The sequence below is a fragment of the Petaurus breviceps genome, unplaced genomic scaffold (assembly GCF_028583685.1).
Source record: "Petaurus breviceps papuanus isolate PSGF00001 unplaced genomic scaffold, PetGlider_PUasm1.0 90897, whole genome shotgun sequence".
NCBI lineage: Eukaryota > Metazoa > Chordata > Mammalia > Diprotodontia > Petauridae > Petaurus > Petaurus breviceps.
The window spans coordinates 3,168,682-3,188,222 of NW_027187374.1; the positions used below are offsets into that span (position 1 = coordinate 3,168,682).

A 19,541-nucleotide genomic window follows, 5' to 3' on the forward strand; every position below is an offset into this window, starting at 1 on the left:
AACTCCTCCAAATCTTTGGTAGCCTTTCCTCTTTTATATTTTTGACAATCAATTACTCAATACAATTTTATCAACTCAAGCGTGAACTTTTTCTATTTATATTTATTCTTTTCTAGACATTATCCATCTTTTTTCTTTAGTGCTATTTTTACATCCTCATATAGCACATTAAATACTTCCATGCTTGAGTCCAAATGTAGTCACTCCAATATCATTTATCTTAAAAGCAGTTCAGTATAGAAAGCTGGCAGTTTTTCATTGTTCTCCTTCCATTTCATCCTTATATGCTTATATCCTTGATTTAAGTTGTGCTTCTCTCCAAACTTCCTTTAAATATGTTTTCCCATCCATTATATCTTACTGTTTCATGAAATGAAACAATCTATAGCTTTCTTCTATCTTTCTTCCTAGGATTTTATAAATGAATGACTTTCTAAGGCATATTTGCCTAGTCAGTGTCAAAAAGGTTATAGAAAGCCATGCACACAAGCATGCTTGGTGAAACTTTTAATTATTGTCTGTTCTGGAATATAATTTTGGGAAGTAATTGAAATAAAGCAGCTAAAAAGAATATTTTGGAAAAAAAAAGATCCCTCTGTCTAGAATATGCTCCAAGAAGGTCATGGATAAAAAGAAAAGATCCATGTACACTAAATACTGGTATTGACATTTTGTGTGTGTGGTAGCAGAGAACTGGGGAAGAACAAAAAAATTATAGATGAATGTAATGGAATTTTACAGTGAAGCAATGACAAGAGAAATAGAGAAGCATGGAAAGACTTAACTGATATAAACTAAAGTAAGCAGAGTGACAAAAGTATACATTATTGATGGGGTGCTTGGGATCTATATCTGTAACATCAATTTGTAAAACCAGTTTGTACAATTGTAACTGCAATTTGTATTGTAAAATTGTAATAGCCATTTGTAAAACCAGTCTGTAAAATCCCTTTCCCAGCCTCAAACTCTGCCCCTTCCCCCTATCTGCACTCTGCCTAGGCAACAACTTGTGACTCCTTTGTCCTTGCTTAATCTCCTGACATCTCCTCCTGTCTGGCCCAAATCTCATCTCCAAGTTAAACTCCTCAAACTTTTATCTATGCACTGAAGTCACAAGTTCCTCTCAGTCTGCCCTAACTTTTATCTATGCATTGAAGTCACTTACATCCATCCAGTCAGCCCTGACAATGGCAGCCCTACTCTTTAAAAGTAAAAGCCTGTGCCCCCTTTCACTTGCAGGTCCCCTAAGGATCCTTGCCTGCTGTAAAGCATATAATAAACTTTTCCAACTCTGACTCAAAGTAAGGCTGAGCTGAATTCTTTCCAGACTGAATTGCAGGTTCTGGTCTTAGATAAGATCAGAGTTCCTACTGAACCTATTGGGAGCATTCCCCCATCAGTATGACTTCAACAATGTAAATAGACAGAACACAATATTAAAAATAATTAATATAGTAAAATAAAAAAAAAACAATTATACTCCCAAAGAAGAAATGAGAGAGGACACTTCACTCCTCTCCCTCCAACTCCTGTGCAAAGGTGGCACATCTATGGATGTTGAATATCAATATGCTAGACTTTTTCCCAAAGAGTTAACATTTTTTAATGCTTTTTCATGTTCCTTTTTTAATGGAACTAGTTCTTTTTATATGGACTAGTTCTCTGAAAGAGAACATGTGGAGAATTTAAGGTATACAAAATCAAAATAATAATAATAAGCATTTTAGTAAAAATCCTAGTATTACCCTTGCTTGCCATACCTCTCCATTTTGCAAAGGATCCATTTTGTCAAGATTCTTTCTCAGCTCTTTTGGTTTTCTTCATTATAGTAATTCATTCCAATCAGTTACATTTCTGTTAGGAAATTGAGGTAGATTTTCTTGGTATGATTTTTTAAAGATCTACTTTTTTTAGGACAAAAAACCTAGTTTAGATAAGTCAGGGTAGAGCTGAGTCAGTTGGGTGTTATTTTAAAATTTTAATTCTTTTCCATAATTTGGTATTAATTTTCATTAATGCCCCAAGAAAATTGTGGTCTGATTACACAGATGTCTGTTTCAAAAATTATCCTTACATCTTTGATCACTTATTTTCTGATAAAATAAAATCAATTTCATTTATTCGTGTTGTTATTTGGTATTTTACATGTCCAGTTCTTTCTATCTTTTCTTAAAGAAACAATTTAAATTATAATTATGTCTTCTATCAATTCTTAAATTCTTTGGTCTCTTCCTCTTTATATTCTATACCAAGTATGTAAATGCATATGTTAAGTACAAGGATAACAGGGCAAATCTCTCAAAGTCAAAAGGTAGCCCCTGTCTAGGAAGAACTTCAGTGGAAATGTAGGCCAAATCCCTCATTTTATGGGAGAGGAAATTGATCTTTGACACTTCTTTCCCAAAGAGACATTTTACATAATAAAGAATTGAAGAAAAAGAGAAAATATTTTAAAAATCAACAAAGATAATCAATACATGGAAAGATATGAAGATATGCCCAATATTCTGCATGTATGGACCTACTTCTGCAAAGAAGTAAGAGGAGGAAATGTCTTTTCAAATGTATTCTTTTGGGCCATGCTTTTTTTTTTATTTGCAATTTTCCAACATTCATTTTCAATTATCTTGTGGTTGTTCCTTCTATGTACATTTTTTTAAATCATCATGCATTTTATTTCCTTAGCTCTGTTTACTGCACTACAAAGTGCTTACTAGTACCGCTTACTTCACTTTGTGTCAATCTATATATGTTTCTGAGATTCTGTATATCTTAGAATTTGTTATTTCTTACAGTATAGTAATATCCTGTTAAATTCATGTACCACATTATTTTCTAGCCATTACACAATTGATGGGCATCAACTTCCTCTACCCCCATTTTAGGTGACTTACATATAACTTTATGACTTGAGAAATACTTAATATAGATAATAATAATATTATTATACATTATTATAATATTATAATATAATAGGAAATAATTAATATAGGTAATCTCATTTGCATTTCACAATAATACTATACAAAAGGAGCTATATATATTTTTATCTCCATTTTTCAGAAAGAGGCTAAGTGACTTTTCCAAGGTCACACAGTGCCACAGGTGGGCTTTGAACTTAAGTCCTCAGATTGAGAGACAATCCTTTATTCTAATGAATTTATAACGCAAAGTAAAGGTAGATTGGTGCAAATCTATTTGTGGTGGGGAAAAAAGTAATAAGTATGCTACATGTGGGTAATAGATAAGAACATAATTTAATCATTACCTGCAAAAATTTTGCAGAACAATTGGGGTTAAGTGACTTGCCCAAGGTCACACAGCTAGTAAGTGTTAAGTGTCTGAGGCTGGATTTGAACTCAGGCACTCCTGACTCCAGGGCTGGTGCTCTATTCACTGTGCCACCTAGGCACCCTCAATTGGGAAATATTTAGCAAATAAATAAAATATAATAAAGCATAGATAATACCTCATTTTAAATTAAATCAATATGTAACCTTCAGAGGCATTATATATGGTAAAGACTCACAAATCACTTACCGTTGAATGGCCCCATTTTTATTTGAGTTTGACACTTCTGCTCTACAGCACCTCATTCCCTTGAGCTGACAGGTGATAAGATATTCTCCTTATTAGTGCCACATCAGTTCTTTGTCTAAAAATCTATTTAAGTTTGAGCCCTGAGAGGCTTTGGGTCTGGGAATGAATTTTACATTGCTACATGTGTGAATCACTAGCCTAGTAGTGGAACTGGGGACAATGAGGGAGGAGTGGAATTTGTCCCCCTCCCATATCTGTTATCTTTGTGTAGCTGTGTCACTTTTTGGGAAAAAGTTCCCTCTTTTTTTCCTACTGAATGACCAAACCACTTGCCTGATGGGGATACCCCCCAAAAAAACTAGATATATTTTAAGAATCATAAAATAAAAATTCCCAATGCTATTAGAACTAAAAGGCAATCTGAAAATTGAAAGAATCGAGAAAAAAATTCCAAAATGAATACACCCATTAATGTGATAGCTAAATTTCAGAGACTCTCATTCAAAAGAAAAAAGAACACACCAAACTCCAAACATCTGGGAGGATAGAGCTCATAGTAAGGATAATGTAAGGTTATGAGGTAATAACCATACATGAAAGCAAAACAGAATGGACTATGCTGAAAAGCAAAGTACAAAGATTTGCAACCAAGAAAAACTTATTCTGCAAGATTGGGTATAATCTTAAAAGGAAAAAAAGTAAATGAAGCTTGAATAGGATAGATGACTTGTAGGAATAACTGTTGGTAAAACTAGATCTGAAAGGATCATGAAATGAATGTACACATAAGAAACAAGAGAATAAATTTTAAATACATTTTAAATGCACTGCATGGTCTAAGTGATAGTCATATGTTTATTCCTAATAGTGGAGGAAGAGACCCTTGTTCTTTCAGAATCTACTACCTTTATAGAAGGAACAAAGAAATGCAAATTTAGAGCTTTGAGTTGGATGTTTTAAGGAGAAAAATAAGTGGAGGAAAGGGAAATACACTAATGAAAAAGTGATTAAATGACAAGAAATGGCTACTCATACAAGTAAGGAGATGGAGAAAGGGAGAGTATCTACTTTATGAATTTTATCCTTATCAGAATTAGGCAAAGGAAGATTGAATGCATACACACCAACAATATAGTATAGTGAGACATGAAAACGTAAATAGAGATAGAAAAAGGGAAAAGGGAGAAAAGAGAGCAAAAATGATAGGGAAAAATAGTTGTGAGCATGTCAACATATAAAGATAGGGAAATTCTTGAATAAGGAATAGAAATTCTTGAAGATAAAACTGAAAATTTAGGTTGCAGAAAATTAAAAAGTTTTTTTTAATAGGTATCAGAAGGGAAATCAAAATGGAAACTATTAAGGAAAAGCTTTGCAGCAAGTTTCTCTGACGAATATTTGAAATCAAAGATAAAAGAAATCAATACACATATATTTAAGAACAAGAGTCATTTCCCAATAAATAAGTGGTCAAAGGACACAACAATATTCAAAAGAAAAAAATTACCCATCAACAATGACATAAAAGAATACTCCAGATTACTATTAAGAAGAGAAATTAAAATTAAAACAACTCTGTAGTTTCACCTACTATACTGATAAAAATAACAAAAGATGAAAGTGATAGATGGTGGAGAATTATGGGAGGATAGTTATGGTAACATACATTTGGTAGATCTATGATTTGGTGTAAGGATTCTATAAAAAAATTTTAAACTATATGCATAAGTTCACTAAATCCAAAATTAGTACTGTTAGACATATTTGCAGTAGCATTTGTTGTAATAGTAAAGAAGTGGGAAGAAAGCAATGCCTATTCATCAGAAATGGCATACAAATTGTGGCATATGAATTTAATAGTATATCAATATGCAATATAGATTTCAGAGGAACTTGGGAGGGTTATATGAATTTGTGAGGAATGAAATATGCAGAATCATTAGAAGAATTTATACGATGGACACAGAATCAGTGATCAATCATGATTTTGGAAAATTGATGATAAAGTACACAACTCAGAGGCAGAGGGCTAAGGATAGAAGGAAAGAATTATACAACATGGTCAATTTTAAAATTCAATTTGACTCTACTTATTTGTTAAAGACTGTGATTATTTGGGGGTGGAGTTAAAATAGTAGAAATTGATATTTTAAAAAGAAAGAAAAATAATAAAACATCAAAACAGAAAATAACTTTTCTAAAGTGACTCTAAGTCACAAACATAAATTTTGTTATTACTTTTGAAATTAAACTTATTTTTAAATATACACCAGGTATAACAGAAATTCACTATTACCTGTTTTGTTTTTTGTATACTGAATGTTTTATTTGTTGATAACTGTTAGATTCTCAATAAGATAAATTTTAAAGAATAAAAAGAAAGGAACTGGGAAGAAAGATTATAAATGGTAACTGAGTAATTGTATAAAAGAGTCAGAGAAGTTGATAAGGTTTAGAAATAAGAAAAAATTTTGATTTAGCAAATAATATTCATCTTGCATTAGCCAATTTCAGTCTAATAATGGGTTTAGAAATCACATTTTGAAGATCTGAGAGGTGAATAGGAGATGAAGAAGTCAAATTATAGAATTTAGCCATGAAAGTGAATGATGATGCTATTAAAGAAATTTTTCTTTTTTGAAGGATGGGAAAGAATTTCATGTGATTGTAGGTAATATGTAAGTAGCCTATAGAAAAAGAAGTATAAAAATAATGTGCAGTAATGGTGATGGAAGGAGCAAGGTTTCAGAGGAAAAAGAAAGTGCATCAAAAATGCAAGTAGAAGGGCTGGTTGTGAAAGAGAGAAGGGACATTTATCAGATGGGAGGTTTGTCAGGGAATGGCATTTTTAATGTAAAATAGGGGAGAAGAGAGAGATCATAATGGATAGCCTACACAAGGCTTCTTTTTTATTACAATTAAAATTGGTTGGTAAAATTCCAGTGCATCCATATTGGTTATATCACACAATTTCTCCTTTTCTTCTTCATGAAAATAATTTCTTTGTATGTGTAGAATTTCATCTTTGAGAGCTTCCCATCCTTGCTGGACTAAATTTCTCCAAAGAATTTGAATCCATGACACCTTATACATGTGTATTCACACAGACACACACATATACATATATAGATGAAACACACATGTAATACATGAAATATACATATATTTATATTGCATATATATTTATTTGGAAATATGCTCTCCCCCAATGTAGGGCAAATGTCACATAACATATTCATCTTTCTTTTCTTAATCAATCATATTTCTTAGTTGGAATGGTCATTTTTCCCCAAGCTGTCAGTCATTACTATTTTAACCAGAAGTTCTTAATTGGTAAACACATCCAGATTAGAATTTTTCCTTGTTGGTCCTTTCACCTTAAAAATGATGAGATGTGGGGCGGTGAGGTGGCACAGTGAATTGAGCACTGGCCCTGGAGTCAGGAGGACATGAGTTCAAATCCAGCCTCAGACACTTAACACTTACTAGCCATGTGACCTTGGGCAAGTCCCTTAATACAAAGTACCCAGATTTCTCCCCTCAAAAAAAAAAGATGAGATGAAATTGAAGTCAATAAAATAGATCAATGAGAGAGAGAAAGAGAGAGAGAGAGAGAGAGAGAGAGAGAGAGAGAGAGAGAGAGAGAGAGAGAGAGAGAGAGAGAGAGAGAGAGAGAGAGAGAAAAAACAAAAAAAAAAAAAAAAAAAACAAAAAAAAAAAAAAAAAAAAAAAAAAAAAAAAAAAAAAAAAAAAAAAAGAAAAAAAAAAAGAAGAAAAAAAAAGAAGAAAAAAAAAAGAAAGAAAGTTTAAAAGAGAAAGAGAGAGAGAGAGAGAGAGAGAGAGAGAGAGAGAGAGGTAAAGTTAATACCCAGAAGAGAAAAACAATCTGGAAGAGATACAACAAATTCTTCAAGCAATCAGAAGAAAGATCTTCAAACATAAAGAAAGGCAATTTGAATAAATGCAAGACTATTATGTAGCCAAAAGAAACTGAGGGAAGGAAAAGAATAATTTTCCAAAGAGCCCAAGTTGCATCCCAAGTTAACATTCCAGTAACCTGAGTCTAATCATCAATGAAGAAATAGTAAATAATAATAAAAGGTGAATTTTAATCATCCCTTCAAAGCAAACCAGACATCAGCAAAATTATTTGTTTTGCAAATAACCTAGTCAACAGAAAAATAAAAAAGGTAAACAAATAAAGGAACCAAGGAAGGCACAAATAATGAAATAACTTAAAGCACCCCACAAAAAAAGAAATAAAAACAAACTAGACAGGAAAACACCTCTGAGGATAGAAATAAAAGCCACATCAATGAAAGAATAACAACACAGGGAACATTAAGAGATTTCTTTCCAAAGGTACATGAGAAAGACAAGAGTGAAAGTAGAACTTAAATGGAGGAAATTTTTTTGTGGTGGAGCAAGCTTCAAACCATACACCAAAACTCATGATATACTTCTTATACATGAATTGAAAAGAAATGGGGGGAAGGGGAGCTGACTAAACTGTATAATAGGAGAGTACATTTAAAGAAGAAGGAAGAGTTAGAGGGGGAATATGTGATGTATCATAAAGTCAATAATAAAAAAGTAAAGAGAAAATAGTTCCTGTAGTCTCTCAGGGAAAAAAAGGGGGTTGGGGTGGGCTACAGAATGGAAAAGGTAGAAAATGGAGGGATTGAAAAAGGATTAACAGAAAGGAGGGAATGGCAAGGCATAATAGGAGAGGGGGACCTTGCAATAGGTATAGTCTGCAGTGTTATGAGAGAAATGCCCCCTTTTAGAATTCATGTGGCAGATAACTACTGTCAAAAGAGTTCTACCACAATGAACAAATTATAGAACTAAAAACCTAGGTTTTATTATGCTTAAGCATAAATTCAGGAGGTAGAAAATAATCCTGAACAAAATTTTAGCATTCTAAAGAGGCTTTTTGTATACAAAATTATGTCAATGTTAGAGAAGTTATTCTTTTACATACTGCATTCTTGTACATTCTCTTAGGTCATAAGTTTTTTTTTTTTAAAGACAGATTCATAGGGGCAACTAGGTGGTACAGTGAATAGAGCGCCAGTCCTGGAGTTAGGGGTACCTTATTTCAAAACCAACCTCAGACACTTGACACACTTACTAGTTGTGTGACCTTAGGCAAGTCACTTAACCCCAATTGCCTTGCCTTCCCTCTCCAAAAAAAAAGACAGATTCATAATCTCATGCTTCCTTCAATGTCATAATAGTTGAACAAATTTAATGAACCCAGTCATAATCTCATACAACCCCTAAGGAAACAAACCTAGCTAAACAGACTATATAGGTAAACAGAAACAAAGTCAGGTAACAGATTGAAAACTGAGTTTGCAATATCCTACACTTAAAAATTACAAGGCTGTGTTTTTAAAAGGCCTCAGTGGGCTAATTGAGAGAAAGGGATCTACATGTCAAAAAGACTTGGTCTAAGGGATATTCTTCCACAAATAAAATCTAATGGGGAGATTTTAAAGATATTGTATTCCCTTCTTGCTCTGTATTGTTTTTTTTTTAAATCTCAGGAATATCAAAAGTCTTCCTTTAACACTATTATTCTATAGTCAGGTTTTAGTCAGGTTAATATTAGCAGAATAAAGATTTAGTTAATAGAAAATTTCAGGAGGGATTGTCCTGAGCCTAACAATACAAATGAATAAAAAAAATGAAAGATAAAAAATGTTATTATCATGGTAGTAATTTGGTGCTTAGAGGGACTACTATGTCTGAGGGACTATTTTGTGGAACCATGGACAGCATACTGTCTCAGGATAAAGAGGATGACAGCTACTGGAAGTAACTGACAAACAGCAAAATGAAGAACATGAACTCAGAGAGAACATTTCATGGCAAATGAGAAAAAAAATTGTCTTGGGGATAACAAGAGGGTAGTGTTGAACACAGCAATTCATGTGGGCATCTATCATGGGGCAATACTTTTGTGCTCTCTTTCTGTTCCAGTAACTGATATCTATAGGATTGAGAAGAACCCTTCCTTCCAGAAAAAAATAGAGGTGGTAAAATTCACAAAGCAATAAAATAGAAAATGTTAACAAGAAACTAAAAAAACCATAGAACTTTTAATTTCATGACCATGGAAAAAAATAAATAACTTTAAGGGTCTTTAAACAAACAATAAAAGTCTAGAATGTACATAAAGTTAAGAAAAATAAAAAAGATTAAGGGGAAGAAATATTGTTTTAGGAAAAAAATGTTTAGAAAATGAAGAAAATCAATAAACCAAATAAAATTATGGAAATGGGGACTGTGTTTGACTACTTGCCAGAAAAAGGATGTAAAGAATTAAATGACTAGATAAAAGGAAAAAAGAAAAAGGAATTTTTAAGCAAAACTGGGGTAGCTAAGTGGTAAAATGGATAGAATGCTGGATCTGAAATCAAAAAGACTCATCTTCCTGAGTTCAAATCTGGCCTCATATATTTATTAGCTGTGAGACCCTGGGTAAGTCATTTTACCCTGTTTGGCTTAGTTTCCTCATCTGTAAAGTGAACTGAATAAGGAAATGACAAACCTTTCCAATATCTTTGTCAAGAAAACCCCAAACAGTGCCATGAAGAGTCAAGCATGACTGAAAAGGACTGAACATCAACAAAAGTTAAACTAGGAAAAAGAGTTACAAAGAGCAAAGGGAGGCACTAGAGAGGATGAGACTTTATCGTGAGGGTTAGAGAGCCTTTGGGAATAGGGTTTAGTCTAAGGAAAAGTAACTGAGGAGACAATATAGTGTCTTTACAGAAAAAAAAGGCTCAGAGGTGGGGGAGGAGGAACCCTGATTCAGTAGCACCAGATGGAGGTCTAGAATGGGCCATTATAATGACAAGCAAAGAAACAGTTAACCCCTTGTTTCAGATATTTAATTATTTAGCACCCTGTTTCAAATTGAGTCTTGCCCTTGATTATGTCAAGTCTTTTGTTAAGAAACAGAACTTGTGAACCCCTGTTGCTGATGCAACAAGAAGGGGTGGAACAGGGAGGAGCTTAATGACCATATTTAAGGAGAAGAGGGAAGAACTGAAAGACAGCATTTGTGGTGGTGGCACTATGTTTGTCCCTTCTGTCTGTGTTGATTTTTGTTTGTGATGTGTGTTGAGTTCTCAGACCTTGTTGGTAGGTCTGAGCTGATTTCATAGGCAAATAGTGAATTCATGATGGTGCTGGCAATGTGAATGAATGTTACTGTGACTCTTTTAAGCTTTGTCTTCCCAGGAACAGAAACTGTGAAGGACTTGAGATGGACTGGACACTGTGAGCTCCAATATGTAATGGGAACTGGACAAGGAACTGTATGAAGAACTCAACAAGGAGCTGGACAAGGAACTGAGAGCTTCCTGCCTTTGAATCCAGGTAACAGTTGGGTAGATTCAGGCAGGAGCTGGGACCATGGAAAAGGAACCATGGAATCTGAGAGCCAGTCTCAATTCAAGCTGAAAAGACCTCTCTTTGGGTATTTAATGCAAACTGAGAAGATCATGATTTACTGTGGCCTAGGGGTGGGAGGACTTTATATTCTGTATCTTGTACCTCTTCAGGATGATTGAATTAACAATTATTAGAAACTAATCTCCAGTTAAGAAGAGAGAAAATTTTCTGACTGAGAGATTAAGACAATGTAACCTAGGGGGGGACAACTTTGACCTTTGTATTTTGTGTCCCTTAAGAAGGCTTGCTTCTTAAGGACGATTGAATTGAGGACTTACTGAATGATTGTACTTTGTGTCCTTTAAGGAGGCTTGCTCCCTAAGGATGATTGAGTTAAGGACTTACTGAGTGATTGTACTTTGTTTAAAACTATGTGGCCACTTTGGTGAAAAATATGGCCAGCATCTGGGCCATCCCAACCAACCTAGATACTTAATAATCCTTTTACCTGCCCTTACTGAGGTTCTCTGATCACTTAACTCCTCTCATTGTCTGCATCTGCCCCGCCCCAAGCTATTTACCACTCCTTAATCCCATCCAGATCTTCTCATTATCTCTTCTTGTATAGAAGTACCAAGTTTACCTTCATTAAATTTGTAGACTCAGTAGGAATTATGCCCACTCCTATTGGCAATACAATAGCAGATTAATTTAGAATCTAGCTGCTTCTATTGGCATCACAAATAAACCTTTCTACCTGGACTTTAAGAAGACTTGAGTGGTTGAATTCTTTTGAGGCAAACTCCCTATACCCTTGAAGTTTGGGGTTTCTAGCACCACAAACCATAACAGTAAGACCCCTCACACAAGGCTGCTGAGAAAGGTCATTTTGATCTGCATTGCTTCCTGTGATAGTATAGCCCATCCTTGAAAGCTGTTGCAACAGAAGGGCACTATTAGCATGTGACTTACTGATCTGCCATTGTGGTATCAAAAGCCTTGCTTGCTAGTTTAATATCAAGATACCTCTCTCAGTAAACATCCCTGGAACCAGGATACCCAGTGGATCTAGTCCTGAATTCTACAAAGTAGGAAACTGAGACTCAGTGCTTACAAGACAGAACAAAAGAGATAGGACTATTTTTAGGGAGGCCAGTGCATAGGCCAGGAAGAGAACCTCCAGCAAGTGATGAAGACTAACAGGTGATCATATTCTAAATTAGCACATGTAGAAATATCTGTCAAAGATATTTCTGTAGCTCAGAACCAGCACTAATGAAAAGATAATTCATAAGGGGAAAATTCAGCTTTCTTCTCTTGCTGTATACCCCAAACAACTCTTCTTCTTAGAGTAAAATGTTCCTTTCTTGTGACACTCTGATTCAGTAAGTTAATCTCATTGTCATGGAGCAGACAAAAGAAGAATAGAATCAGACTTGTTTTTCCTTTAGAATTTTGTTGGCAGACATAAACAACCCTTCTATGCCTTTAAAACCTGAAGGCAAGAAATTATCTACATCTGGCCAAACTACCAGCAACCAAATGGTTATTAGATTAAAACAAATCCAGGACTTCAGGTAGCTTGGATGTTCCCACGATACATTAAAGTTCTGACTCGGTCACAAGCTTTGATGATGTTCCTAATTTTGGACTTCTTGGCCCAGGTGAGAGTTTAAAAAGTAGGCTGGTATATAGAAAGAATGCCAGATTTGGAGTTAGAATCTGGGTTTAAATTCCACATTCCTTATGACTTTTGTCAGGTGGGTTGGTTAAACTAGATGGTGTCAAAGGTTTCTTCCAGCTCTAAATATAGTTTTAGATCCCTGTTTATATTGAGTGTAGATCTTTTTAATTTGATCTGGCACCCAGAGTGTAGTTTGTGCCACTGGTGAATATTTAAGTTCCTCTAGTCCTTTTCCCTCTCTTGCTATCATGTCTTCTCTCAGTCTGGTTCTAGGATCATCTCCAGTTATTACCATCTAATTTTCCATTGAAAGTCTAGATCTTAGTTAACTGAATTAAGCTGGTTAAAGTCATTAGCAGAAGAGCTTACTTCAACTAAACTGTCTCTAAGAATTAGGAAGGAGAATTACAGGATTGAATTTTGGTAGTCAGGAAGGTGGAACAGATATGACTTTTCTTTGATTTACTCTGCAGTTGCAAAAGGAACTCTACAAGCTTTACTTTCTCTAATTATGAGAAAAACCTTCCTGTTTATTCACAAGGGCAATATGATGATCACTTTTGCTTTGGTAAGGAGGGGCATCTGATTCTTTTTGCCCATCCCTAGGAAAATAGGCTTAACAATTTTCATAAATTAAAACAAAGCACTCATTGTGAATGAGAAGATGGCAGACTAGGAGGAAGAAATATGGCCCAACCCCTCTAATATAACTCCTATGCAAAGATATGAAAAATGTACCAGGCTAAGTTTTAATTGAGAAATCCAAAGAAACACTAGTGAACAATTTTTTTAACCTATGTCTACATAGAAATAGATAAAAAGGTCATTGACACTGGTGATGGGATCTAGCCAGGAGCTCACAGTTCAGAGAAATCCACCTCCAAGGCACTGAAAGGGGTCTGGGCTATTCACCATGCAATACTAGGTGCCAGAATGACTCATACCAAAATATCTGTCCTTGCTAGGCAGAAATTCAAACAGAAGTCTGAGAAGTCCTTGGAACATGACTCCAGAGGGTGTGATCTGATAGAATCAAAGTGGAAAGTCTTTTTTCTTTAGACTTCCCTAACCTGGGGAAATCCTCTAAAAGACAAAACCTCTTTCTACAAAACCAACTAAATGTGTTAAGAGATTTGAGAAGTGATATCTCTGTCCATTTTTGAGTGGTTGAAATGGGGAGTTATATGCATTTGTCCTAGGAAAAATGAATTCCCTTGGCAGCCAGCTTGCAGAAAGGGATCTGCTAAGAAGGCAGTTTACTTTGCCCTAATAGAGCAAGGACATTATACAAGGATATACAGCAAGTAAGTGGTCTCAAATACTTTCCAAATCTAAGAGGCCAACAGCCCAGATGACTTGGGCTTTTCATTGACCCTAGGCCAGAAAGCTCTGCCTGAGAAACTGAGGCAAATCAAGTTTCCCAAAGAGGGGAAACTTCAACAATTAAGCCACTAGGGAAGCTAGGGTTGAAGGAAGTTGTGTATGTGGGTTGTGTGTAGGTAGAAAGTTGTGTCAGGGTAAAAGAAGTTACCTTAGGAAACTGCTTTCCTAATACACCCCTACAAGGTACACAGAGCCCAATCCTAACCTAAAGTCCAAAATCAAGTGGTACCCTAGAAGGATGAGCAAACAATAAAACGTCCCATCATAAAGAAAAATTATTGTGACATGAAGGCTCAAGACACAAAGCCAAAAGAAAGTAACAAGTTCGAAAAACATCTAGAGGCAAGCCTTCAAAGGAAAACAGCTTAAGCACAAGTTCAACCAGAACTTCTTCAAGAGGTAAGCCGAGAAATATTTTAAGAGTCTAAAAAAATATTTTTGAGAGCAAATAATGATGGTAGAAAATAAATGTGAAAAGAAGTTAGGGCTAGGAAAGAAAGATTTTCTATATTTTTTTTTTCCTAAAAGAACTAACAATTTCAAGTAGAAATGAAAAACATTTTCTAAGCCACAGACTCCCTGATATTACAATGGACCAAATAGAAGCTAATGACTTCATGAAATAATAGGAAATGTTAAAATTAAGTCAAAAGACTGAAAAATAATGAAGAAAATGTAAGGAATCTCATAGCAATAACAACTGACTTAGAAAACTGATCAAAGAGAAAAAAAATTAGAACCATTGGACTACCTGAAAACCATGAACAAAAATAGATCTTAGATATCATATTTCAAGAAATCAAAAGTAATCTGTCCAGGTCTTTTAGAACTAGAGACTCAAATAGAACTAGAGAGATTCCAACTGTCATATTTATTAGAATATAATATTAGAATATAAACTCCTTCAGTTTATATCCTTTGATTTTACATTTCCTTTACATTCTCCTTCAATCAGCACAGTTCCTAGAATCACTTGATGTATGCTTTGTTTAGAAATTTTTGCCTTCCTATCTGAGATCTCTAATAGGCTAAATAAGTTAAACATTAAGGGCAAAAACAAAAACAAAAACTGCACACTAAGTCTTCACTTCTTGTTTAGATTAGAATTACATATAGAGTTATATGTAAAAGAAATTTCTAAATATAACTTCCAAACATAATTTGTAGGTATATTCTCAAAATGATAAATTATTTTCATTTTAGGAAAAATATTTAAAATATATACTTAAAACATATTTTTAAAATATAATAAATATTTTATCTTTAACATTTTTCTAAATGGTACAGACCTGAGATCTTAGACTTCAGAAATCTTTCTTTGGAAGAAGACAAAACCAGTCAGACAATAGCCAATCTTGTTAGAATGATCAAACACTGAATAAAAGTTATTTGTGAAGATTCTTTTGCAACAAAAGTTGCCAGAAATATAACTATGTGTTGTATATTGACAGTTGATTGAAACTGAGAGGCACACTATTTGCTCGCCCTTTGAAATAAAGTATCTGACAAAGCAGGGTCCGTGGTATAAATTTAATCTTCACTGAGAGGTTGTAAGTGCATCCTTGCATGTTTCTGACCTTAGAAAAGTTTCAGAGTAGGTTTATACTTCAATACTAGGAATTCTAGGATAAATTTAATTAGTGATTATTAGTAGATGAAGTTAAAAGAGGGAGTACCAAATCATATGTGCCTCTTTTTGGATTTCTTCCTTTTTGCCCAAAATTATCTCATTCTTTAGGTATGCATGCAAAATTAGTAATTAATGATTATAATGTTTTATGCTTTCCCATTTTAATAAATTACATGCTTAAAGAAGAATAATTAATTGAGGTCTTTGCTCTATTTCCTCAACCAATTACTATAATTATGGGAGATCCAACTATTTTGGCCTATGCAATAAAACATAGATAACACTACTCATAGCTAACATCATACTATATGAAAAGGATAGGTAGTGTTTCACAAATAGACTGAAAATAAATCATTGTACATCTCCTTGATTCCATTTCCATTACCCATAAAATGAAGATCCTTTTATATCTCACAGTACTGATGTTAGCATTTTACCTTGTTAATTTTAAAGTACTATAGAAATGTGAGCTATTTCCCCATACCATATGATGAATATACAGTTTCTTTCTTTCTTTTTTTTAGTGACAGGTCTCAGAAATATGTAAACCCTATTTGACAGTTCAATTGGATAAAGAGGAATAATGGAATCCTACATTGACAACTGACAGAAACTGACAGCTATACTACTCATTCCCTCTTTACATTTAAGTATCTGACAGAACAGGGTCTATGGTATTGATAGAATCTTCACTGAATGATTATAAGAGCATAAGGATAGAGACATTATCAAGGAGGTAGCAATCATGAGCACAGAGAAAATGAGCCAAGGTCAAGAATTAGGTAGTGTTATGACACCAATGTTCTTTCACTAATACTATATGACTACAAAGTCCTGTATATCACAATCTCTAAAGAATTAAAATTGTACTTCTAAAGAACTTCTAAAGACACCTAAAGAATGCTGCAGAAATGTATAGTGTACAATAGTCTACAAGGTAGCTCCTACAGTATATTAACAAAGTCAAAAAAAATCATGTAAAAAAACAACAAAGAAACTAATTTCTGTGAAAAAGAAATAAGTTGGTCATATAGCATAAATCAGTAATAATATTTTGTTAACATGATGTTAAGATGATTAAAGGATGACCTCCAATATATTTGAAGTGAACCTGTTTTGAAGAATTTGTGGGTGAACAATGCAAAAAATTCACATAGGGAAGGGACAAGGGAATCAGCATTTTTAAAGCATCTACCATGAGTCAGGCATAGTGCTAAACACTTTTACAAATATATTTCATTTGATTATCACAAGCTTGAGAAGAATGTGCTATTATTATCATTTATTTACAATTGATTTACAATTGAGGAACCGAGAGAGACAGAGTTAAGTGACTTGCCTATGGTCAAATACCTAGGAAGAGTCTGCAGTTGAATTTGTACTCAGGATTTCCTTACTGGCACAAAGTGAAGTGATATAAAACAAGAGCAGAATATATGGGGCTGTAGGTCCATTAACTACAACTATTTATAGAAAAAAGAACAAAACCTGCAGGTATTCCAGAAAAAAGGCATGGTACATACATACATTTATTTACTGTTTTCTTTTAATTTGTTTAGTTCTACTTTGTTAAATGCAACATTTTCCATGAAAACTTTATTTCTTATATTGTATGTTTAATTATTTTTGTTGATAGTTTTTAGCTTTTAAGTTTCATTTATCCTTTTTTTTTTTCATAACTTCCCTCTGGACTCAATAAGCGTTGACATCCTATGGGGACCCTTTTTTATTTGGCTCCTTTGCCCACACCTCCACTCTCTGTAGGTTAACCTGGGAAATTTAATACCAAGATTTTCCCCAATGCTATTACCTACTCTCTTTACAAGCTTTTAGGTCCAAAGGTCTTCAAACACAGAGCAAGCTTTTATGTAGACATTAAAGAACATTATTATAAATCCTATGATAGTTCTCCCTGTGTCCCATATTCAACCTACCAAGGTACTTGCATGGTATAGTGGATAGAGAGTTGAACTTGACATGAGAAAGGCTTATATTTAAAGCCTACATCTGATATTTTTACTTGTGTGATAATTGCTAGATAAATTAGTTTCCTCATCTATACAATGAAATATTATATGCCTCAAAAGATTGTGAGAAAAGCACTTTATAGACTTAAAGTTACATGTAAATATGAGATTTTATCACTAAAGATGATGAAATTGAGGTCCAGAGAAGGGAAATTACTTTTCAAGATGATGAAGCATGAAAACCCAGCCTTGAATTGAGGGTTATTTCAACTTAATCCATTCTTAAAAAAAAAAAAAAAAAACACAACTATATGCAAGCCAAAATTCAACACACCTCAGATATATAGTTGTTCTTGTTCTTGTGGAGCTAACATTCTACAAGGAGAAACCAACATAAATCACTTTCAAGTTATTATTATATTGATATGTGTGTGTGTGTGTGTGTGTGTGTGTGTGTGTGTGTGTGTATACACACAGAGAGAGGAAAAGCAAATTCTCTAATGGGCATAGTACTAACCACAGGGGTGAATCAAGATATGTATCCTATAAGAGATGTTACTTGAGGTGAATTTTGAATGGGGTCTTCCAAGCGACCCAAACTAGGAAAATATTCAAGGCTTGAAGAAAAGCTTATATAAAGGTATACATGGAGATGGATATGGTATACAGAGAACATTACATAAGTCAGATATAACATTAAGTGTATAAAGGATTGCAATATGGAACCAGTCCTGAAAGGTACTGTCATATTTTTCAGTCAGATTATCATGGGCTTTAAATGACAAATGGAAGAATTTGTTCTGTTTTTTAGTATTCTGGACATGATAGGGAAACACTGAGGCTCCTTGAAGGAAGCAGGGATGTACTGTTTGCATTTTATCATGCAATTTCCTTTATCAAAATGATGAGGTCCAAGATAAAGGGTGAAAAAGAGAAAAAAAGAGCACAGTGTGATTTAATTTTGTCTGCTATAAGAATATGAGAGACATTTGTGATATTATAAAGATACTATTTATATTATTTAGCTTGTTGAGTTTCTTAGAGAATTGGAGCATAGATACATTTATACCAGTTCAATGCTAACTTTACCTAGGCATTCAAATTGTTAATACATATGTAGACAATGACAAGAGGATATGTTGGGTCGAATTTTGTGTAAATGAGTCCATTGCTGAAAATTTCTTATAAAGTGTTTGTGGATTTTATTTCAGTATAATTAATTTAGCTGTCATTTGCCCAAATGCAGAAAATTGTGTCTGTGTAGAATTCCCTCTGGGACTAGTCCTACCTGGTCCTGGAAAGCAGGGTACCCAGAAGGATAGCTACTACTACTGTCAAACTTCTAGGAGTAACCCTGTGGGCAGTTATAATAACTCAGGAGCTCCCACATGTGTTTTTCCCTTAACAATTAGCTCTACATCTGGCTCTTTAGCAAAGGCTTTCCCTCAAGCAATGTGATAAGAATAGTAGTTACAAAGTATTTTCACCCAAACAAAGGGCATACATAGGGAAGACTTCAATTGCTATTGAAAATATGCTTTCCGGGGCGGCCAGGTGGCACAGCAAGTAAGAGCACCGGCTCCAGTGTTGAGAAGACCTGGAGATCGAATCCCGGGCTCAGACACTTAGCACCCACCCAGAAACACCTGGCCGTGTAACCTTGAGCAAGTTACTTAACCCCAATTGCTTAGGGGTGGCCAGGTGGCTCAGCGAGTAAGAGCACCGGTTCCAGTGTTGGGAACGACCTGGAGATCGAATGCCGGGCTCAGACACTCAGCACCACACCCAGAAATAACTGGCCGGGTAACCTTGAGCAAGTTACTTAACCCCAATTGCTTAAAAAAAAAAAAATGCTTTCCAGTCTGACTTATAAATCAGTGTTGGGCGAGGCTCTGGTAAGGGAGTTCCTTTCGGGGAAGATGTCACCTAG

The 19,541-nt window shown here is 34.4% G+C and overlaps 1 protein-coding gene and 1 long non-coding RNA gene across 3 annotated transcripts in view; one reads left to right on the forward strand and one right to left on the reverse strand.

Annotated features, from left to right (window-relative positions):
• Positions 1 to 7,358, forward strand: part of LOC138151408 (uncharacterized) — a 46,546-nt gene extending 39,188 nt beyond the window's left edge. The window contains exon 2 of one of the 2 annotated variants that reach the window (XR_011165809.1): positions 7,196 to 7,358. This is a non-coding gene — a long non-coding RNA (uncharacterized lncRNA). The remainder of the gene's footprint in view (positions 1 to 7,195) is intronic. The other variant, XR_011165810.1, reaches the window with a different exon arrangement.
• The window catches only part of DSCAM (DS cell adhesion molecule), an 870,593-nt gene that overhangs the window by 410,079 nt on the left and 440,973 nt on the right, over positions 1 to 19,541 (reverse strand). The gene's annotated exons all lie outside the window — the stretch shown is intronic.